Here is a 24,479-nt window from a genome sequence, read left to right on the forward strand (position 1 = left end):
TTGCACATCCCTCAAGAATACAAAATGACACACAGGTCTCTGAGATAGAGTGCACAAACCTGCTGAAAATGTTCCATTTGTACAAAGGGCACAACATACAGAAAACATGAAGGATTGCTCCTTTTTGCACTTTGCACCCTATCCTGTACTAAATAAATGATCCAAATACTGTTGCTTTAATTTCTGCTATGAGTTATATGCGGTATATCAAACAGTAGAACGGGTTTGCTTAAAGCAGCTAGCTCTGCGTTTATAAATACGTTTAGGGTTGCCACCTCAGCACTATAAAACCAGAAGCATCTGAAATCTGCAAGTTGAAGGGTTAATTGGCAGATAATTCAGAACCGTACTGCAAGGCAGCCCAGAGGTCAACACAATGTGCCGCATGCGACCAGCATAATTGCTAATTATTCATGCATAATGGAGAGTTTGTAGGGTGAACAAATCTTCCCTTGGAATGTGGACACTTAAGAAGAATAATTGCTGCAGGTTGGGGAGTTTATGCCTTGAGGGAAGGTGAGGAACTTGAATCAGGCGGCACTTTAACAAGGGCAGTAAATAGATAACAGGACAGGTAAGACCAAGGTGGGGTGGAATAGGGTCTACTGCCTTACGGAAACTAGAAGTTCCAGGGCTGTGTCCACATCCAGAATGTATCCGCAGTTAAATGTGTCAGCCTAATTGCATATGTGCCTAGTTTTAAATGGATGAGGTGGCAACCCTGCTGGATTACTATCTTGGATGAATATATAGTAGAAAATTAGATGGCACATACTCAGGCAAATGTGCAAAAAACTTGTAGCTTATCGAGATCCAAACTACAAGTTTTTTGCACCTTTGCCAAAGTGTGTGCCATCTGATTTTCTACTATTTACAGATTACGGAAACCAAGGTTTGCAGCAAGGTTTCCAGATTGAGCACCACACAAATACACACACAGGTTTTGCATTACCACTGATTGAAGATAAATATCTTGAATAAACACCTGGACTGTCAGTAGCTTTGTGTTTATCAGGCCCAGATTTCTGTCAAGGTCACAAAGGCCCAGGCCTAGGGTGGCAAGATTTTAGGGGCAGCATGCTAGCCGCATTCTAAGCAGTACTGTGGATGGGAATGCGGTGGGAACTGGCGCATGTATGCGTGCACTTAGAGTTGGGGGTGCTTGCAAGGGCAGGCAGCAGGACCCTCTGGCCTTGGGGAGGCCAAACTGGAAATATGGGCCTGGTGTTCATAGGTCCTCCTATCTGTTTTTAGGCCTCACCAGCAGTGTAAGTTTTTGGATCAGTACAGATAGATCAGCAACTAGGTGAGTACAGATGATGCAACTAACTGTTTATTGACTGTTGCTGTGTGTCTATTGCAGACTGAGCTGTAGTGTGATTGTGTCTCTACAGACAGTTTTGGCAAACTGGTGTGTGGCGACCCTGAACAAGTGATCAAATCAAAACGAATGATCCAAAATGGAAAACCAGGCTGTCCAATAACTCTGCTGGTCTATGGACATATTGTACCACCAAGACTGGTATGCTGCAACAGTTTCGGTGGACAGCACTGCCCTAGTCTATAAATGGGACGGGATTTCATGATTCAGTCTTGGGCGTCAATATGAAGGAGGGTAAGAGGGTGGATGTTGCTGGAAAGCCTAAAGTAGAAGGATTCAGTAAAGAAAAAGAGCCCTGCAGGTAAGAAGATCTCCACAGTGGAAGCCAGGGAGTGGAGTCCTGTGAATGAGGGACTTAAGGTGGCCATAGATGTAACAATTATGATCTTTCTTGGAAAAGATCTTTCCAAGAAAGATTGTTTGTTTCAATACACACGTGTAGAGCTGAATTGTCAGATATACAGATAGAAACAATAGAATTCTACCTGTATCTGATGATTCAGCACTAACAATGGCCGATGTTTGGGTCCCTTCAAAGGCACCCGATCAAAATTATACGTCTAGCCCGATCGACGAGCCGACCGATATCCAAGTCTTCGATATCAATATTGTACGAAAATTTGTTTTGTACGATATTATTTGCTGCATCTATGGCCACATTTAGTGTGAGACTTGCTCCTGATATAGGATACCATAGATTAAATAGTAGTATGGCATTATCTCCCCAGGTAACCTCCATTTAAGCACTTAAAGGGCATGTATTCTAAAATAGAATAAGGCTAGAAATGCTGTATTTTGTATACTAAATATAAACATGAACTTACTGCACCACAAGCCTAATCAAACAAATAATTTATGCTTTCAAAGTTGGCTACAGGGGTTAAACATCTTTGCAAGACTAAGACTGTGCACATGCTCAGTGTGGTCTGGGCTGCTTAGGGACCGTCATAAACAAAGCTGCTTGAGTTCTGCATGGCTGGGAAGTAAAGCGGGGGCTCCCCCTGCTGTTCATAAGTATGATTGTTTCCCTGCTCAGCAGTTAGGGACCGTCTGACAATTCCTATCCACAGCAGTAAATGAAGGGAGAATTTCACTGCATACAGTCAGGTTTCTTATAAAAACAGTACACATTTTTTAATTGAAGTATATTGGAGATAGTTTTCTTTTTCATTAAAGAAAGTAAAAATGGGATTTTATTTTTTTGCCTTTACATGCCCTTTATGTATTAAGGCCTAGGAAAGTATACTATACTAGCTTACTTAGACTAGCCTACTGTGTCCTGATACACTGAGCCAGGTTCCTAGGTTAATCATCTTTTTCTTAAATATACTCTTCAACAATAAAGTTCATGTCATTCTTTCTAAGAACCACTGTCACATAAATCGTTGTTAAGAAGTGAGACATGTGTGTCATTCTGCTTGGAGACCCTTTAGTGTGGACCAAGCTGAAGAAAACAGCAGTCACTACTAGAAACAGAGGGAATGATGCTCCAGGTGGGAAATATGATTTCAGAACATTTCCTCAAGCTTGCAGAGCAGGTAAAGCCTTTATCCACAACTAAATGAGAATCACTGAAATGAGTTGCCTAAGGAAGCAATTTCTAGGCTCACGGTGGTGGTATTTCCCACGTGCCAAAGCCCAATCCAATGGACAAGTGGTCAGCCATAGGTGAAACCTACACAAACAGATGACGGGTGTGGATTTAAAAGTGTTACTGCTTGGCCTGCTTGCACGTGCCTCTGTTGTCTGTCCCTAGTAAGCACTTGTTTTACTAAAGCTGCATATACATCATTTTTGAATGATATCTATGTACTATGGACATTGGTCAGTTTAAGGATAGTCATGTTTAATCTGGCGATGAACCATATCTGTCAATATATAGGCTCTAGGGATGAGTTTCACCGCAGAAATGAAAGACGCACGCGACTTAAATGCGTTTCGACGAATTTTCACCGGCAGCGAAACAAGTCAAATCCGCCCATCCCTAAGCTCATTGGCAGATAAGGTAGTGAATAGGAGCCTTTATGCTTTTTATATACTGTATGTCTGCACCAGATTTCAGAAAATTCAACCAGAGGCTGCCCACAGGCTCCATATTCAGATCACTCCCCATTTACCCCTATAGCCTGGTTTCTGTTATTACTGATTGGTTGAAATCTCCTCCAATCAGGAATTTCCAGACATTAAGGGGCCCATTTACTTAGCTCGAGTGAAGAAATAGAGGAAAAAAACTTCGAATTTCGAATGTTTTTTTTGGCTACTTCGACCATCAAATGGGCTACTTCGACCATCGACTACGACTTCGAAACGAACGATTCGAACTATAAATCGTTCGACTATTCGACCATTCGATAGTCGAAGTACTGTCTCTTTAAAAAAAAACTTCGACCCCCTAGTTCACCACTTAAAACCTACCGAAGTCAATGTTAGCCCATGGGGAAGGTCCCCATAGGCTTTATAAGTATTTTTTGATCGAAGAAAAATCGTTCGATCGATGGATTAAAATCCTTCGAATCGAACGATTCGAAGGATTTAATCGTTCGATCTAAATCCTAATCCTTCGACTTTGATATTCGAAGTCGAAGGATTTCAATTCGCCAGTCGAATATCGAGGTTAATTAACCTTTGATATTTGACCATAAGTAAATTTGCCCCTAAGATTTCTAAAATGGAAAGAAATTCAAATAAAATGAATAGAAATTGAAAGAATGAAATGCGATACACAGAAAAACAACAGTAAATGAAGTAGGACAGAGAAGTGGCAATGTAAGCGGGGGGGTCTGGACAGAAGAGGGTAATATTTTTTCAATATCTTTGATTATAGGGGTAAGATTAATAGCTGATCTATATGTATACTAGCAATAAAATATTTGAGGGCCCCCAAAATTTGGCTTCTTTGATCTCAGTCTGCCACATGGCACCCAACAACAGATCTGTAAGAGTGACCTGGAAATGTAAATTCCACAGTAATGGCAGTCAATGGTTTATTATTTAATTCTAAAAAAAAAACAAATATTCCTTCCTGCTGCAAATAACCCTGTCCTGCTGCTTGGCAGTTGGACATTCCAAACTGTTGTGTAAATCCTGGGTTCTCAGTATGAGTAAGGTGCAGCAGAAAAGAAACTGTTGGGTAGTGATTGGCGAATTTGGGGCGTTTCGCTTCGCTGAAAAATTCACAAATTTCCCGCGAAATGGCGAAAAATTCGCGAAACGGCGCCGGCGTCTCGTTTTTTCATTTATTCGACAGGCGCGAATTCCTCAATTTTTTTGGACGCCGGTAAATTTTCGCTGGTGAATTTTTGCGGCGGTTTCGCGAATTTATTCGCCGGCGGCAAATCACGGGAATTTGCCCCTGGCGAATAAATTCGCCCATCACTACTGTTGGGCTGTGGGTGCTCAATAAAAAAAAAACATGAAGATATTATTTGTATTTGTTACAGATCTGTATCTGGAATTAAAAAGAAAACGTAACAAGAGTTCCCTTATGGCCTGGAAGCTGGGCCAGCGCTCTTCAAACTGGCACACTCTGCAAAATCTGGAGTAGGCACCTGTCCCCAATGACAAATCTGATGTTGGCAGCCTTCACCAATAGAAAAAAAGAACACAAACTATCATACAGCAGAATACATTCAGTTCAAGAGCCCACTTGCTGAATATGTATGTTCCACACATCCTGAATATGAAGTGGGGGGGCATGTTACTTATTTTATATGACTTCTCTTTTAGTGTTTTGGCTGTATTAGCCTAATATAAATGGAGTCTATAGGAACGTATTGGAAGGGTTACTGCCTGCTCTGCTTTCATTCCCCTACAGAAATAAGGATTGATAGCATTATATGGGTGTCTAATATACAGAGTTAAAAAGATGGTTCACCTTTAATGTAACTTTTAGTATGTTATACAATGGCCGATTCTAAGCAACTTTTCTATTGGCTTTCGTTATTTATTTTTTAAAGTTATTTGCTTTTTTTCTTCTGACTCTATGGAGCTTTCAAATGGGTGCCGCTGACCCCTTCTTAAAAGCAAAGGCTCTGTAAGGCTACACATGTATTGTTATTGCTAATTTTTATTAATCGTCTCTCATATTCCAGTCTCTTTTTCAACTCAATGCATGGTTGCTAGGGTAATGTGGACCCTAGCTACCAAATTGCTTAAAATGCCAATTGAAGAGTTGCTGAATTAAAAGCTAAATAACTCAAAAACTGTAAATAAAAGAAAATGAAAACCAATTGCAAATGATCTCAGAATTTCACGTTCTACGTCATACTAAAAGTTATCTCAAAGGTGAACAACCCCTTTAAGTGTACTCTCTGCAGAGTTAGGGATTGGTAGCACTAGATAAGTGCCTAAACATATATGGACAGATGATAGGGGAAAGTGTTGAAGGAATAACTGCCTGCTCTCTCTAATTTCCCACCAGAAATGGGACTGGTAGCACTAGATGGGTGCCTAATATATAGAACAGTACAAGAGGGAATTGTCAGAAGGGTTACTGTCTGCTCTGCTCTAATTTCCCTACAGAATTAGGGACTGATAGCACTAGATAAGTGCGTAATATATAGAGGAGAGATGAAGGGAAAGTGTTGGGAAGGTTGTTGCCTTGAATTTTGAGAATTAGGGATTGGTAGCACCAAATAGGTTACTAATATGTATATAGCAGTACAGAGAAAAGGGGAAAGTGTTGGAAGAGTTACTGCCTGCTCTGCTTTCATTCCCCTACAGATATAGGGATTGGTAGAAATAGATAGGTGCCTAATATATAGGGGCAGACAAGGAGTACGTGTTGGAATATAGCAATACAGAGAAAACGGGAAAGTGTTGGAAGGGTTACTGCCTGCACTGCTATCATTCCTATACAGAAATTGGAATTGGTAGCACAAGATAGGCACCTATTGTATAATAACAAAAACAAGTAAATGTGTTGGACGTGTTACATGTTATACTGGGTTGAACAAATTGATATCATTTCTACCCCCTCATATAGTGCTGCAGCCTTGCCAGGGGCACTTCTTCTATAACACTAGCCCTGCCTCAGTGACATCATACAGCACAACAAGCTCTAGACTTGCTATGATGGGAGGCCTATAACCTTGCATTGGAGCACCGCAGTTCCCCTTTAATTCCAATTCAAACCCATATCCATGTGTATGAAAACAGAAGTCTTTATAACCCTGTAAATCTCCTCTGGCCATTTTTAATAATTCACCAGTGGCGATTCTCATGCAAATGAGAACGTCGCCTTCTTTAAGTAGCCTTTGTTTCAGACTGGCCATAAATGAAGTCCGCAGAGCGATGCTACTGGAGCTGCACTGATAGTAATGAATTCAATAAAGCACGCAAGTCTGCCTTAAATTTCAGCACCCAACATCCATCTATTATTAACAGTTTTATTTCAGTGCTGGAGAAAGCAAGGCCTGAGAGTAATATCACTGGGATTTGCCTTTCAGATTGGTTTATTCTCTGGGCATCAGATTGTCACTGATCCTATTATTAGGATGGCACTTATTCGGTAAGTGCCAGCGTGTATTCCGCTCCTCCTCTGACTGTTTGTTGCCTGTGCCTCTATCTGGTTTGAGATTGTGTTTCATGTGTGGGGGCATTGCGCTGAGTGTAATGCTATTGATTGGCATGGATTGGCTGTGTCGGAACAATTCCTCAATACTGAAAGAACTTCTTCCTAGGTGGCATAATGAAGAACCGTTATGGTCAGACACAACTAAATAGTGTGCCATTGGGTCAGGGGAACAAGTGCTGTCATGGTCAGACCCAACTGCATAGCGTGCCATTGGAACAAGTTCTGTCCTGGTTAGAAGCAACTCTACTGGGTGTCATTGGGTGAGGGGAACAAGTCCTTTCCAGGTCAGAACCAACTCCAGCCTGGAACAAGTCCTGTCCAGGTCAGACCCAACTGCTAATGGGCCATTGGAATAAGTCATGTCCTGGTCAGAAGCAATTCTACTGGGTGTCATTGGGTGTGGGGAACAAGTCCTGTCCAGTTCAGACCCAACTCCCCAGAGTGCCATTGGAACAAGTTCTGTCCTGGTCAGAAGCAACTCCACTGGGTGTCATTGGGTGAGGGGAACAAGTCCTTTCCAGGTCAGATCCAACTCCACAGTGTGCCACTGGAACAAGTCCTGTCCTGGTCAGACCCAGCTCCACAGTGTGCCATTGGGTGAGGGGAACAAGTCCTGTCCAGGTTGGACCCAACTGCATAGTGGGCCATTGGAATAAGTCCTATCCTGGCCAGACCCAACTCCATAGTGTGCCATTGGGTCAGGGGAACAAGTCCTGTCCAGGTCAGACCCCAATCCACAGTGTACCATTGGAACAAGTCCTGTCCTGGTCAGAAGCAACTCCATTGGGTGCCAGTGGGTTAGGGGAACAAGTCCTGTCAAGTGTAAAGTCCGTTGAAACCTTCCTTCCTGTTCTCAATCTGGTAGAAAGTTTTCAGGTCCCTGCCTGCCATTGGCCAAGGAGCTGACCAGGTAACCTGCCAATCAAATTGCTCCAATAATTCTTAATTTTCCTGGATGCATTTGTCATTTTTTACTTCCCAAGACCTTGCTGAGCAGAGAAAATGTTATTTTAGGTGCTCAGGTACAAGGTAGTGGGGTATGAACAGGGCCGCCATCAGAAACGTTTGGGCCCCGTACAAGTTATTTATATGGGCCCCCCATGAACACAATTACAAAAATTGTTGGCCACGCCCCTTGTGCAGAAACCTCACATTTGCTCCAATGGCCACTGCCTCCCCTCACCCACGCTAGTTTCTTTATAGTAGACAACACAGGCAGACGAGGATGTGAGGTGGAACCACACAGAATACCTGTTGGGGGTCTGCTGTATGATTTCACCGTGATACTGGGGTCACTGACCCCTGAAAAGGAGACACATTTAAAAAAAATTGCAGGTTAGTCTCAGCACCTCCCAAAATATAACACACAAACCAAATACCAGTTAAAAGCAAAGGTTTCCTTTCTTTTTTTTATGATGCCAAGGGGGATAATAGTTATGGCAAACTACCCTAATACTCCATCTGTGGCAGAGAAACTAGAATCTGGCAGCACTTTCCAAACACCAACACAAGCGGTGTTCCTACAGCAGCGAGATTGCAAAGAGAGGGTCACAGCACTGATATGGTTAATATCCAGAAAGCTCTGGAATACAGGAATGCACCTCAGTATATCTGTGAGATAATGTTATTTACCTAGTGCCTTTTATATATTGCTAGCTATATAGCCCAATAACATTTGCTATTGGTAAATAAATCACAGCCTAACAGCCTGCAGAACAAATGCTTCTATCCTTTACTGCAAATACACTTTAAAAGCAATAACCGAGAGCAAATGAAATCTGGTGCACTTGTGGAAAGAAAATATTAAGGCTAGTTGACGGTGTTGCTTTTGTGGCTGCTACTTGGTTGTAGCCATGTATTTGCAAAAATGGGTGGCATGTATATATATAAATGGTACTGAAAAGACTTCTTTAATAAGGGTTCTCATCATAGTGATCCATATGGGACTGGCCACATCTAGAGGGCATCGTTGAGCAATTTAATTACAACAAAAGGTGCTATTTACAGTGAGTTTAACAGATGAGTGTTTAAGGCTAAAGAGCATGGACATATGAAGGAGGCTAAAGATTTAATTTAAGGTGAATCCTGCATTGTTGTTGCATTTTCCATTTCCTTCAATCTGGAAGGTCTTTATTGGCCAGGGGAGTCAGCTGTCCCTCATCCCTAGGTAAGTAACCATTGGGTTCTAAATCTTTGGACACTACCTGATAGACAGGGTGGATGGTTCTGGAGAGCCTGATGTTGGAGGCCTCAGCAGGAGAAAAAGGTAGGACTAGTATGAGGTTAATATGTGGTTAAATCCTGTTATAGTACACTCAAGGAGTGACAGCCCAGCTGAGACTAGTTAGCAGAGCAGCCAGAGGCTCCAACAAGGAGAGCAGAATAGAACTTTGGGTTTAACCGAGACTCAATCAGATATTCTCAATCAGATATTCTCAATCAGATAGGCTCAGGGATAGAGGGATTCAAAGAACCATCACTTTGAGGGCCTTGTGCTCTGGGGACTGAACACTAACGCCCTGCCGATACCTAATACATGGAAGTAACTATTAAAATAGTGTGAAGCAATTGTATACTGTCCCATCTGATGTAACATCTAGTTCCAGCACCTTAACTGTTATTTTAAAGAACCACTGGTGCCCAAGTTATTGAACACTTGTACGGTGTATGTGAAGTCAGTTTGGAAATCCTTCCTCCATACTAACAGTGAGGGCTTGCCTGAGACAGAGAAGTACTGTGTAACGTGTGCTCTGCTGGAAGTTACAGGGAGTTGTAATGAGCAGGTAGTAGAGGCACCCTAAGCAGTTCCAGCCCTGACCATAGGTCACTCTGCTGAAACGTGTACGGCTATGATCGATAGAGAAGCAATCTGCAACAGACAGAGGAGTATTGATTGCTTTTACAAGAAGTGGTAATCAAAATGATCTACAATGTATGACCCACGGTCCATAGACATGAAACATGTTACCTTGACCAAACTGGCTTCTACCAGAGGTTGTAAAAAATGATCAACAACATTCCTCTTTATTAACTGACCACTTGGAAGGCTGTTTGTGTTGCATGGGCATTCACAGAAGATCATTTCAACAATTATTTATAATCCCTCCCCCCATAGCAGTCCTTCAGTTACAATTAGGGGTTTGCTTGAAGGTGCAAGCCAAAATAGTCCATTTGAATGTGTTTAAAGGGAAACACGGGCGTCCTACAGTACAGGTTAGGTTACTCGCTATCATTTGTGTATTATAAGGGATAATGTTCCCCCTACTGTAAATGATAAGGATATTAGAAGTCACTGAGGGGTTGTTCTGTGACCATATTAAGGCACAAGGCTGCAGGCTGAGTTATACAGGGAACTCTGAGTATCACTCATGTATTATAAGGGATAATGTACCCCCTACTGTAAATGATAAGTATATTAGAAGTCACTGAGGGGTTGTTCTGTGACCATATAAAGGCACAAGGCTGCAGGCTGAGTTATATTGGGAACTCTGACTATCACTCATGTATTATAAGGGATAATGTACCCCCTACTGTAAATGATAAGGATATTAGGAGTCACTGAGGGGTTGTTCTGAGACCATATAAAGGCACAAGGCTGCAGGCTGAGTTATACAGGGAACTCTGACTATCACTCATGTATTATAAGGGATAATGTACCCCCTACTGTAAATGATAAGGATATTAGAAGTCACTGAGGGGTTGTTCTGTGACCATATAAAGGTACAAGGCTGCAGGCTGAGTTATACAGGGAACTCTTAGTTTCACTCATGTATTATAAGGGATAATGTACCCCCTACTGTAAATGATAAGGATATTAGAAGTCACTGAGGGGTTCTGTGACCATATAAAGTCACAAGGCTGCAGGCTGAGTTATACAGGGAACTCTGAGTATCACTCATGTATTATAAGGGATAATGTACCCCCTACTGTAAATGATAAGGATATTAGAAGTCACTGAGGGGTTCTGTGACCATATAAAGGCACAAGGCTGCAGACTGAGTTATACAGGGAACTCTGAGTATCACTCATGTATTAAAATGGATAATGTACCCCCTACTGTAAATGATAAGAATATTAGAAGTCCCTGAGGGGCACAAGGCTGCAGACTGAGTTATATAGGGACAATAGTCCTGCATAATGAGCAAAGCATAAAAGTAATAATAGTAACTTTAGTGATAATGTTCAGTATTTCTAGCTAGATAGTGATTCGTGTACATACTTGGCTTTAATTAAAAATCATACAAATCAGCCGCAAGGGCGACGTTAAAGTTAATTTCAATTATATTTTTAAGCTCCTAACCTATTTCCTATATGCGATCTTACATATTGTGGCATATGCTGTGCAAAGTACTTCTGCATCCCGGTCATCACTTCAGGTTAATTATGGTGAAATTGTATGTTGTCCAAAAGCGCTTCCATGGCACTAAACATATTAACACATAAAATGTTAAGGGCTAGTGATGGACGAATTTGCTTTTTGCGTCCAATGTCTCGTGAATTTTGCGAAATGGCAAAAAAACGCGAAACTGCGCTGGTGTCTCGTTTTTGACACCGGTGTCCGTTTTTGATGCCGGCGTCCGTTTTTTGACACCGGTGTCCGTTTTTTTGGAGAAAATGCACAGGCGTTCATTTTTGTTTTGACGCCCGGTGAATTTTCGCGGCCGTTTCGTGAATTTATTCACCAGCGGCGAATCACGCAAGTTCACCGTGAATTCGCGGCTGGCGAATAAATTCGCCCATCACTATTATGGCCTTTAACAGCCCAGTTAAGAGGGCCCTCGCCTTAAAATATTACATTAAACTTGTGTTCATACAAGAGACTCATTTTAGTAAGACCTCTTATCCCAAGTATTTTCATGCTAATTTCCCATTTCCCATTAGCGAGCCAGGAAAGTAAACAGACGGGAGTGGCGATCCTTATACATAAAAATATTGGATTTCACCTCAATAAACATATCGCAGATCCACAGGGTCATTTTGTAATTGTTACAGGTGAAATCCAGGATACCCCTGTCACATTGGCCTCTACCTATTCTCCTAACACCAACCAAGCACAATTTTATAGACAATTCTTTTTATCACTAGCAATACATGATCATGGACAAGTAATAGTTGGAGGAGATTTTAATGCAGCATTGCAACCCAACCTAGACAGACATGACCCACACAATTCTGCCAAGCTGCCTACAGATCCTGCAGCTAAATCTATAAGGGCACATATAGCAGAAAATAATCTTACAGATGTATGGAGGGACAGGCACCCTTTTAAAAGGGCATACATCTTTTACTCCCACCCAAACAAAACGTATTCCAGAATAGACTATATCTTCTGTTCCCAACAACTCCTCCTTAATGTATTAAATTCCAGTTTGTTATATTGCTCATGGTCAGATCACTCCCCAGTCAAAATGACCATTACAGGTATATATATATGTGCAAGCTAACCAAAGACTGTGGAGACTAAATCACTGCTTACTATACATAGTATTGTAACCGAACTGGAAGCAGAACTGTCAAATTATTTTGAAACAAATGTAACAGAGGATGTAAAAATGTCTGTGATATGGGAAGCGCATAAAGCATATATAAAGGGCATGTTTTTGAAACTGAGAAGCTCATGGAAAAAACAAAGAAACAAATTAATAGAAGATCTCACTAACGAATTGCACCCATTAGAACAGTGGTCCCCAACCAGTAGCTCACGAGCCACATGTTGCTCACCAACCCCTTGGATGTTGCTCCCAGTGGCCTTAAAGCAGGGGCTTATTTTTGAATTCCAGGCTTGGAGGCAAGTTTTGGTTGTATAAAAAACAGGTGTACTGCCAAACAGAACCACCTATAGGCTGCCAGTCCTCATAGGGGCTACCAAACAGCCAATAACAGCCCTTATTTGACATCCCCATGGACTTTTTCATGCTTGTGTTGCTCTCCAATTCTTTTTACATTCAAATGTGGCTCACGAGTAAAAAAAGGTTGGGGACCCCTGCATTAGAACAATACCATTTATAGGATGGATTGATAGGCCCACTATATAACTATCTAACCAACACCACTCCTATAATGGAACTTAAATACATTCAAGACTGGATGTTGTTTTCCTACTGTATATGCATTACATAAATGTGATGAAAATCTAATAAAACACAAATGTTTTATAAAAAAACAAATCATATAAATAAATAAATAAATAAATAAAATATAATACTTTTAGCATAGGTAGGTTAATCAGGGGTGTCAAACGCAAGGTGCTCCCTGCAAGTTTGATATCTGCAGAATAAAGATTTTCATATTTAGTATATTTACAGGGATGAATATGCATGTGGCATTCTCACAAGGGATATATTTGTTTACTTGCTGCTGAACGCCATTACAGAAACCAGTGCGAAAAAACGTTCAAATCTGTTTTAGCACACATCAACCATCAATGGGACCCCCCCTTGTTCCTGGTGGCTACTGCATCACCTCTGAGAACAGCTGTAAATTTGTGGAGGGAGATTTACTTTGGACTGTATAGCTACAGTTTTCAAGAATGAAATTTACACCTGCTTTGAGGAGCTGTTACTTTTAGTATTACCAATATGCACCGACTTACTTGCACCTATCGTAATAATGAATAATGAAACTTTAGTCGTGCATTCACCCATCAACATACAAACGCAACTTGCTGTGAGTCACTAAAGTGGACACTAATTAGTGTAACCATTCATTACTGGTGCCCAAGCTGCTGCAAACACTATGTAGCCACTGCCAGCTATTATGTAGGAATCATTAAGAGCAATTTTGTGGGTAAAAAACATGGCAACATATGTTCATAAGAGGCCCTTATATGATCATGCGGCCAATAATATGCATTGTAGGGTGGGCATTTATTTCTGGTCAAAATGGGAAGACTAGGTCGCTGAGCAGGTTGCGGCCCTTTGGGGAACTAACCTTCAGGCAGCGCCCCCTAAGCACATTACAAGGTCACAGATTTAGTAAAACATTTGTATCAGTCATTCAGCCATAATTCCAAAGAATATCTAGGACAGCAAACAGTTTTCATCCCAAATCTCACCCTAACTGACCTCCTAGCTGGGCTTTGAGGAGCATCTAGCAGAGCTAATAGGCATTCTTTCATTCTTTGGCCTTCAGTTTTAGATCCTCCAACCACTGCGACTTTAGGGGTCCAACCCCAGAGCTTGGACCTGTAAAGCCTATTCTATAGTCTGTTCAGTGTCAGACTGCCATAGTAAAGCTGAGGTTATGGAAAGATAGCTAGATAGACAATCACAGAGATACATGTGTAACAGCAGAAGGTCATTTTGCCCCCTGTTATTGAAGCTTAAAGGGATACTGTCATGGGAAAAAATTAGTTTTTCAAAATGAATCAGTCAATAGTGCTGCTCCAGCAGAATTCTGCACTGAAATCCATTTCTCAAAAGAGCAAACAGATTTTTATATATTTAATTTTGAAATCTGACAAGGGGCTAGACATATTGTAAATTTCCCAGCTGCCCCAAGTCATGTGACTTTTGCTCTGATAAACTTCAATCACTCTTTACTGCTGTACTGCAAGTTGGAGTGATATCACCCCCTCCCTTTCCCCCCCAGCAGCCAAACAAAAAAACAATGGGAAGGTAACAGATAACAGCTCCCTAACACAAGATAACAGCTGCCTGGTAGATCTAACACTCAATAGTAAAAACCCATGTCTCACTGAGACACATTCAGTTACATTGAAAAGGAAAAACAGCAGCCTGCCAGAAAGCATTTCTCTCCTAAAGTGCAGACACAAGTCACATGACTGGGGGCAGCTGGGAAATTGACAAAATGTCTAGCCCCATGTCAGATTTCAAAATTGAATATAAAAAAATCTGTTTGCTCTTTTGAGAAATGGATTTCAGTGCATAATTCTGCTGTAGTAGCACTATTAACTGATGTGTTTTGAAAAAAACATGTTTTCCAATGACAGGATCCCTTTAAGTTGGCCATAAGCGTGGTGATTTGCTTATTTGGCTAAGTCACTAAACAAGCAGTTTGGCCACCTGTGCAGTCTGTGAGCCTACAAAGCACGAAACGCATAAGGCTACTTTTTTTAGATTCTCTTTGTTAAATAAATTGCTTTTTAACGGCATCAAATATTGGAGTAAGTCCGGTGTGTGACAGCCCACTACTAAATACAAGTGTGACAATTGCCTCCCCAAGCTGAAGGTCTGGGGCTTGAGTACCTGGACCCCCCGTTATTATTGGTTAGTTAACGTTGTCATCTACTACAATCAACTCTGGATGCCTTTTAGGAAATATGTTCACCAGTGCAGTCTTACAGGTCACAAGAACCCCCTGGTTAATGTGTCTGAATTGTCAAACATAGCAAACCCCTAAATACATTTTTGCCTAATGAAAGAACATTTCATTTTAAGCAACTTTCCAATACACATTGTTTTTGAACGACTTAAACGTTATTTGAAAATGTACTGCGTACTGAAATCAGTATATGTCTCTTCCTGTGATTAGCATTGCTCATTATGACTATTGGAACAATATAGCAAAGGCCTAGGAAAGAGCAAGCAAGGCATTGTGGGATGAAGGCCCAACAAAGCAAGTGAGCCCTTTGAAAGTCTGTTACAAAACCCTGCAAGGGTTTGTTGTAGCTTCTATGCAGCAGACCCCACATACTTGAGTAGAGAAATATAACTATTATTTTGGAGAGATGTTTTGTTTAATTGTTATTGATTGGTAAACTGACAGAGCATTCTACCACGTTTCTTATAATTTGGCCACTAGAGGGTAATAGTCATGACAGTTTGGGGAGGTGGTTACTGTGTCAGAGCAATCATGGATATATATATATATAAATATTAATATACTTCAATACACATTTGTAGAAAAATAAAGGAAACGGGAACCAGTGGTGTAACTAGGTTATTTCATTATAGTGATGTAAATGAGTGAATTCAATCCAGTGCCCTAAAAACTCTGGTAAATTACCAAAATATATTGAAATTGCTTAGTAATTAGGGCCTTACTGGACCCTTTACACCTCTTCCTCTGTAGTTATGCCCTTTGCTTATAAACTATAGTTCCCCTTTAACATAAGAATGTTCCTTCTGGATCAGTATTTAAGTAACATACCAGTTCATGCTCATGGAAAGCTGATAGAGATTAAATCTCTAGCCCAATTAGGCAAAGGTCCATTTAGCTGTGTATGGGCAGAGTTGCACATCCAGGCTTTCTACAGCAGGATCACAGCTCACTCGTTATTAGCTTGTATGGCAGATAATCACCCAGATTCCTGCCATGATACAAAGAAAAAATGTGTATCTGGGAGGCAGAAGGCTTGTGCGTCTACATATAATTAACCTTACTTCTCGTTACTCCCCCACCATGAACTATACCGCAATATAAAATGTTTATTGATCCACTGCCGAACTGGTTTGTGTAAAGCACATTCATTAAATCACACACATATAAGTACTGCCATCAGAAATCATGAGGCTCGTAATATTTAGCAGAGCCCTCTGCCCAGGGGAGACTTCTACCTGCCTTGGCTCCCTAGACAGTGGCTCCAATTAAAAAATAAACTACATTTCATGTCTGACCATGCCATTAAAACACCCCAGTCACACACCAGTGTGTTAAGAACTAGGGATGCCCTGAATTCAGGATTCAGTCCGGGATTTATCCAGGATTCAGCCTTTTTCAGCAGGATTCGGATTCGGCCAAATCCTTGCATATGCAAATTAGGGGTGGTAAGGGAAATTACATAAATTTTTGCCACAAAACAAGGAACTTAAAAAAATTCTACTTTTTCCCTTCCCAGCCCTAATTTGCATATGCAAATTAGGATTTGGATTTGGTTCAGTATTAGGCCGAATCTTTCATGAAGGATTCAGGGATTTGGCCTAATCCCAAATAGTGTATTCGGTGCATCCCTATTAAGAACAAACCCATGGTCCGCCCAAACCCCACCCACTTCTCTCTTCTATGTTCAGGTTTGCCAGAATAAACCTTATTTACAAAATATTCCCTTATATTAATGCATGTATTTCCATTAATCAATTTAACATGCTAAGTCGGATGCCTTATTTCAGGGATAGTCCATCTACATCCTTCCAACTATTGTTAACTATTGTTAACCAATAGTTCAACAACAGCTGGAGGAATGTTTTAAAGAGAAGATTAGTGATGGGCGAATTTATTCGCCAGGCGCGAATTCACGGCGAATTTGCACGATTCGCCGCCAGCGAATAAATTCACGAAACGCCCGCGAAAATTCGCTGCAAAATTCACCGGCGTCAAAAACGGGTGCCGGCGTCAAAAACGGGCGCCGGCGTCAAAAAAACGAAATTCGCGAAACGGCGAAAAATTCACGAAACGGCGCCAGAGTCTCGTTTTTTACTGCCGGAGCAAATTCGCCCATCACTAGAGAAGATATATTCGCAAATGCAACTTAGTGTTAAACTGCTCTCCTGAGCACTTTTGTCATTTACATTAATTTATTTTTATTTTCATTTTTATGACATCTAGCTGTCAAACAGTGCTACAATAACAATGTGCACTACAGTTGCCCCCTGTTTTTCGGTCAGGACTTGGACTTTTAAGTTACTGATGCAGGAATTGTCCTGACTCTTCTCTGCTTGGTTCTATCATTAAAGGGGAACTATGGCGAAAATGAACTGAGATAAGAAACTTTCTAAATACAATCAATTAAAAATTCTGTACTGTTTATCTTCACTATTCCTCTCTCAGCATCTGTTTCTCTTCATTCTGTCTTCATGCAGCAGTTGGGTGTCAGATATTCATTGACAGTTAGATCCAATATATCTTATAGGGGGGCTCCTTTTGCCTAGAAGATGTATTAGAACTCACTCTATTAAATCACCAGACATCATGTCTCTCTACATGCAGGATTTGTGCAAAAGGCAGTTATTTTGTTAGATTTTGTATGTACTGGAATCAGTTATATTAATGAGCTCTAATTAATCTGCTAGGAAAGGAAGACCCCCTATAAGATATATTGGATCTAACTGTCAATGAATATCTGACACCCAACTGCTGCATGAAGACAGAATGAAGAGAAACAGATGCTGAGAGAGGAATAGTGAAGATAAACTTGATTATTTCAGAAACAATGCAGAATGTTTAATTAATTGTATTGAGAAAATGTCTTATTTCAGTATGAGGAAGCTTATATTACATTTTTATTTTGGCTATAGTTCCCCTATAATGTCACACTGAGAGCTAGAACTGAGCAGAGAAGCATCTGGAGATGCTTCCTGTCCGGCCCATGCCTGGTTAGAACAACAAGGGGCACCAGTGTTACATATTTTTATAACATTTTATAATGAATCATTTGAACCATTCAAACATTCTGAAGCTGGACATAAATATTTAACAGGTACACAGAGATACCAAACCTGATCCGTACAAATACAGTGTGGTAACAGCCCCCGGCCACAACCCCATTCTGCTCAGGACACGCCCAGGACATGCCCCCAACAGTGCACTTGGCTCCAGCTACTTCTGGAGATTTGGGTGACATTTCTGTGGCAGGGGTAAATTGAAATGTGGGTGGTAACTAGAATTGAGCAAACATGTCTGGATGCAGGTAAATTGATATATAAATAACCTCAACTTCCCTTATGCCTCAGGCAAATAACATTCTAGGACGTTCTTTTTATATTTTAAAGGGGTGGTTCACCTTCAGGTTAACTTTTAGTATGTTATAGAATAGCCAATTCTAAGCAACTTTTCAATTGGTCTTCGTTATTTATTTTTTCATAATTTATGAATTATTTGCCTTCTTCTCCTGACCCTTTCCAGCTTTCAAATGGGGGGGGGGGGTCACTGACCCCATCTAAAAACAAATGCTGTGTAAAGCTACACATTTATTGTTAATGCTACTTTTTAATACTCATGTTTCAGTTCCAACCCTCCCCTATTCATATTTCATATCCGAAGGCGAAAACATTTTTCACTTCCTTGTCACGTGATTACCAGCCCCACCCCTTATTTGCATATGCAAATTAGGATTCAGATTCGGTTCAGCCAGGCAGAAGGATTTGGCCGAATCTGAATCCTGCTGAAAAAGGCCAAATCCCGAAACGAATCCTGGATTTGTTGCATCCCTAGTTGCTAAGGTATTTTGGACCCTAGCAACCAGATTGCTGACATTGCAAACTGGAGAGTTGCTGAATAAAAAAACAAAATAACTTAAAAACCACAAATAAAAAAATGAAATCCAATTGCAAATTGTCTCAGAATATCACTCCATACATCGTACTAAAACTTTAATCGTAGGTGAACAACGCCTTTAACTGCCCTCCATCTTTATGGTTCTAACTGATGTACAGGGGTGTAACTACAGAGGAAGCAGACCCTGCGGCTGCAGGGGGGCCCAGGGGGTATAGGGGGCCCCATGAGGCCCTAATTGATGAGCAATTTCAAGATTTATTGATAAAAAAGGACAATCTCTGGATATGTTGGGGGCCCTAAAATTAATTTGCTGTGGGGCCCAGTAACATCTAGTTACGCCACTGCTGATGTATCCTGCAGTATGGCATTTATACTGCTCCCTGGTTGCCAGGCATTAGGGGGGGAATCACAGGGAACTGGAGAGACTGCAATACAGAAGGGAATATAATAATATTTCACGGGTCAGCATCTCAACTCTGAGTTTGGCCAGAGGCAAAATAAAGAAATTGACTTAAAAAAATAATAGTGAAAACCAACTGAAACACTTTGGTTTTTTTTTGATACACCTAGGGGGTTATTTATTAAACTCCGAATGTAAAAATCACGAAAAATTTGTGTTTTTTTTTTTTTATAAAATCTGACTTTTAAAAACATTTTTGTCGGAATTTATTATACCCCGAGGATGGAAAAGTCTGAATCTGAAAATCCGGCATCTCAGACCTCTCGACGTGGCATATAAGCCAATGGGAGAAGTCCCAATTATTTTTTGATGTGCGCTGGGGTTTTGGCAATACTCCGAAGTTTTCAGAGTTTTTGGGTGAAAAATCCAAAAAAAACCTTGAAAATCGGACGAAAAATTTGAAAAAAATCGTGAAAATCGAATTTTTTCCTGAAAACAACAAATTTTCGGGAAAGTGTATTAATAAATAAGCCCAAAAAACCCATGCGGATTTGGTCGGAGTTTTTTTCAGAAAATATTGAGATAAATTCGGACTTTGATAAAGAACCCCCCTAGTTTCTTTCTTTCTTTCTTTTTTGCACCTGCCAAACTTTCTGAAATATCCCACAGATCCCCGAGCCTCCCTGTAACGTTTGTCCGTCTCTCAGTGCAAGTGATGCAAAAGGGACTGACAGACGGGGAAATATGAAATGCAAAGAAGCCGCATCTCCGTGTGCTCTGGCACGTTACACAGAAATAAAATAATAAATCACACTCGCTGTTTCCTCTGTGCATCGTCCTATTCACACGCGCCGGCTAATGGCAACAATAACCAAAATCAGAGGATAATGCAGTTATTTCTCACCCCACACACACCCCTTGTCTTTGGGCAACGGAACCATCGGTGTGACTTGTAGCAATAAACACATGAGCCTACAGTGCTGGCCACCGGCAGACATTGTTGTCCTTTCAGAACATGAAGCCTCTCGCTCTCTCTCGTCGCACACACACCGACATGGAGCCCCTAAACAAAATCATCCTTTCAACCCTCCCTCATTAACTCACCTCCTTTGGGATGGGGAGGGGGGTGTTAAAAAAAATATCCGAGCCAAACCCCACTCTCTTCACGCAACACTCTATGGCACGGTGGCTCCCTCCGTCGCTCTGCGAAGAAGCTCCAACTATTAATTTTCCTGCTGCTAATGATCTGATGTGGAGTTATTCTGACCGCGATTCTTCTGCTTCCACAATAGCCGATCACTGTCAGGACCTTTATTGGGACTTTTGTTGGATACTGGGAATTCTACGCACTCTCCCCGCATTATACTTCACTGTACCCGTGTGTGTGTGAGTGTATACGGGGGGGGGGGTGTTATTTTAACCCCTTCAAGGATGCCATAAACTGTGTCTTAGCAACAACATGCTAAATTTCATTTGTGAGATGATTGGCCACTATGGATCTCTCTCCCTCTGTCTCTCTGAAGATGAAGCAGGCGTTAAACTACGACTCCCAGCAACCCTCGACAGCTGGCGGATGATTAGGCCACCCTTTGACATAATAAATTATATTTTTTAATTTAAAAGTCCAGTTTTTGTGCCAGTCTACCACTGAATTGAGAATGTATGATATCACCCCCCAAAGCTGAACATCTGGGGCTTGAGCACCTGGACCCCCTGTTAATATTGCTAAGTGGACCCCACTGCTCAGCAGCTTACAATACTGGATACAATCTTTCCCTTTTCCACCTCCCTTCACGTTATCCCTTTACACAAGGGTTGGTGGGAGTTGTTCTAAAAATAAATAAATAAAAACAGCTGTAAGATAAGCCGGTTAGCAACATGGTCACATCTGACCCCAAGAACTTACCATCTAAAAGCATAAAACACGTTACAAGTGAACGCATGCTCAAACAGGTGATGGAAACAGAAAAAAAAATTCTTTCTCTTTTTTTTTTTTACATTTCTGTCCCCAAGCCAAAGTATTACCCCCCGCTGCATTTAAACATTCATCCACATATTTATTCTCTCTCTCGCTTAAAAAACCCTCCCCTTCCCCAGCAGCAACACCCCCCCCCCAGCATCCCCCTTGCCATCATTCCTGGAGAGAAAATAAGGAATTAGAATAGAAAAAAATCCCCCCGGTCCCTGGGCAGCGGGACGAGAAGGAAAAAGACCCCCCTCCAGCCTGGGATAAAGAATGGAAACATGAATAAACAAAAACATGGCGAAAGTGGCCTGAGGTTGTTACATTGTGTCAGAGGATTTTCTCTCTCCCCCTTCTCTCTCTCTCTCTCTCTTTCTCTCTCCCCCCCCCCTCTCTCTCTCTCTATGCTTAACATCAAGGCTTTTGTTATAGGCAAAGCGGTCATTTGCATGGAGAACCAACAGGGCTTCTTGTTCCTCTCCAGCATATCCACATTGTTCCCACTCCACACTCTCCCCGGACACAGGGAAAGGGAAGGCGGGGGATATATGGATTAAGGATACTGGGGATGAGGGGGTGCAGGTTTGGGGGGGGGTAGGATGGAAAGAAAGAAAAAAGCGAACCTTTGGAAGGCTGCCCCAGCCCTGGAGTGTTGCGTGTCGCTGCCTGCGCTCTGCTCTGCACTGAGACAAGATCAGCCTGAGATTAACAAGTCCATTCTGCTCTATCAGCCAGTGACAGGGACGCACAGGGGGGCTCACACGCAGGCAAACTTTATATCCCCCCTACCAGCCAGCACACGCACACATACATATATATATTTATATGGGAAGAGTTAACAGTTCACACTGCTGGATAAATTGCCCACCAGGAGAATAACTGTCGGATCCTTGGAGGATGAAGAAATGTGGGGATGTAGAACTTCCCGGCGACAATGGGAGGGACATCAATCTATTTAGATAGGGGGGGAATTCAAGAGGTGTAAGAAGCAGCTAATAAAGTTTGTAGGGCCCGCAGCTCAACAGGTGGAAAGAAAAGAAATTCTGAAATTCTTTTGGACTCCATCAATGTTCTGTGAAGGCGCTGTAAAGGTTGTATTACGTCTACATGTGTGTATAGCAATGCAGGTGTCAGGGGAAGGACTCTAAAGGTGGCCATAGATGCAAAGATCCGCTCGTTTGGCAATATCGCCAAACGAGCGGATCTTTCCCCAATATGCCATTAACAAACATGGCTATATCGGGTGTAATCGATAACGATGTGCCGTGGGCTCCGGCGGGATCGGTCGGGTCAAAATCAAACCTGACCGATCTCCGCCGGACGAAAGATGTCGGCACACGCCACACACAATCCGAAAATCGTACGAATCCTCGATTCGTACGATAGGATCTGTGTGTCTATGGCCACCTTAAGGGGCAGATTGGGAAGAAGTGTAAAATTAGAGATCCCCAAATCTCACCCACTTTCTGTGGGATTTTTTGGAAGCGTATTTATTAGTGATGGGCTAATTTCTCCTGTCTTACATTTCACGGAAAAATCGAGCAATTCAAACTTTTCAATAAAATCGAGCAATTCGAAAGTTTTCACACAAAAAATCGAGCAATTTGAACATTTTCACAAAAAAAATCGAGCAATTCGAAAGTTTTCACTAAAAAAATTGAGCAATTCGAACGTTTTCACAAAAAATCTAGCAATTCGAACATTTTCACAAAAAAAACATGAAAATCGGAAATTGATGGCTGCCAATTTTCCCCGGCTAATTTTCGCGGGAGATTCGCCGTGAATTTTTGCCAGCCGAATTTATTCGCCCATCACTAGTATTTATCAAATCGTGCACAAATTGATAATCGGGATTCTAATAATCCCATAGGAATGAATAGAAAGTGTGTGAGTTTATCTGTGGGAGAGCTCTAATTTCACACACTGGTGTAACTATAGAGGAAGCAGAACCCACAGTGCTCCCCACTGCTCCTCTGAAAGAGGCTGGGCGGCACGCCACCCCTAATATTTTGCAGCCCTAGGCCTCACCACAAATCCGGGCCTGTGTATAACAGATAAGAAGAGCAGGGGTCAGAGGTTGGGACTGTAACTGGGGTAATTTGTATAGTAAGTTGAGATGAGGTCAGGGGAAGGGGCTATGCCTGTGGGACAATGTGTATAGTAAGGAGATATTTGTCAGGGGACAGGTGTAACTGGGGGAGTATTTGTTGGCAGGCCTGTACAATACCTGTGGGGTATTGTATACTAAAGCAGAAAATCACCTTTAAATTAACTGTTACTATATTATATTTGGATTAGATCATTAGGATCTATACATCTTAACCCATCGTGTAGCTGAGATGAAAGCAACCTCTAGCCAATCAGAAAATTAGGACTTTCCCAGAGCTAGAAGTATCCCATAGACACTCAAAATATAAGGACTTTTCTAGAGCTAGAAGTAACATGTAGCCAATAAGCATTTTAGGACTTTTACAGAGTTAGTTACTGTAGCAAATCAGAGTATTAGAAGCAACTTTAAGTCAATCAGAAAATTAGGAATTTCCTAGCTCTATAAGCAACCTGTAGCCAATCAGAAAATTAGGTATTTCCTAGAGTTAGAAGCAACCTAATTCTAGTGCTAGAATTAAGCTTTAGTTCATCAGAGTATTAGGACTTTCCTAGAGGTAGAAGCAGCCTGTAGCCAGTCAGAAAATTAGGATGTTCCTAGTGCTAGAAGGAAGCTGTAGCCAGAGTATTAGAATTTTCCTAGAGCTAGAATCAACCTGTAGACAGTAAGAGTATTAGGACTTTCCTAGTGCTAAAATTGTAATGGAATCTGAGCTGGATAACCAAGATGGCGTCCAAGATGGTGGCTTCCTGGTTCCTCACGGACGCAGACGGATGATGTCGACCTCTTCCCACACTCAGATTGGTCGCCGGCGACGGAATGGGCGTCTGCGTCAATAATGGGCGCCGGCGTCAGTCGCACACGTCAGCGCGTCAGTCG

The 24,479-nt window shown here is 41.6% G+C and overlaps 1 protein-coding gene and 1 long non-coding RNA gene across 2 annotated transcripts in view; one reads left to right on the top strand and one right to left on the bottom strand.

Moving 5' to 3' along the window:
- The window catches only part of ctbp1.L (C-terminal binding protein 1 L homeolog), a 362,230-nt gene extending 341,385 nt beyond the window's left edge, over positions 1-20,845 (bottom strand). Inside the window, exon 1 of the mRNA XM_041587067.1 lies at positions 20,635-20,845. The gene's annotated coding sequence lies outside the window, so the exon portion shown is untranslated. The remainder of the gene's footprint in view (positions 1-20,634) is intronic.
- On the top strand, positions 952-5,355 carry LOC108696303. The gene is made up of 3 exons (XR_001932225.2): positions 952-1,306; positions 1,395-1,522; positions 4,822-5,355. It is a non-coding gene; the product is annotated as an uncharacterized LOC108696303 (long non-coding RNA).
- Positions 20,846-24,479: the final 3,634 nt, after the last annotated feature.

This window comes from Xenopus laevis, chromosome 1L, assembly GCF_017654675.1.
Source record: "Xenopus laevis strain J_2021 chromosome 1L, Xenopus_laevis_v10.1, whole genome shotgun sequence".
Classification (NCBI taxonomy): domain Eukaryota; kingdom Metazoa; phylum Chordata; class Amphibia; order Anura; family Pipidae; genus Xenopus; species Xenopus laevis.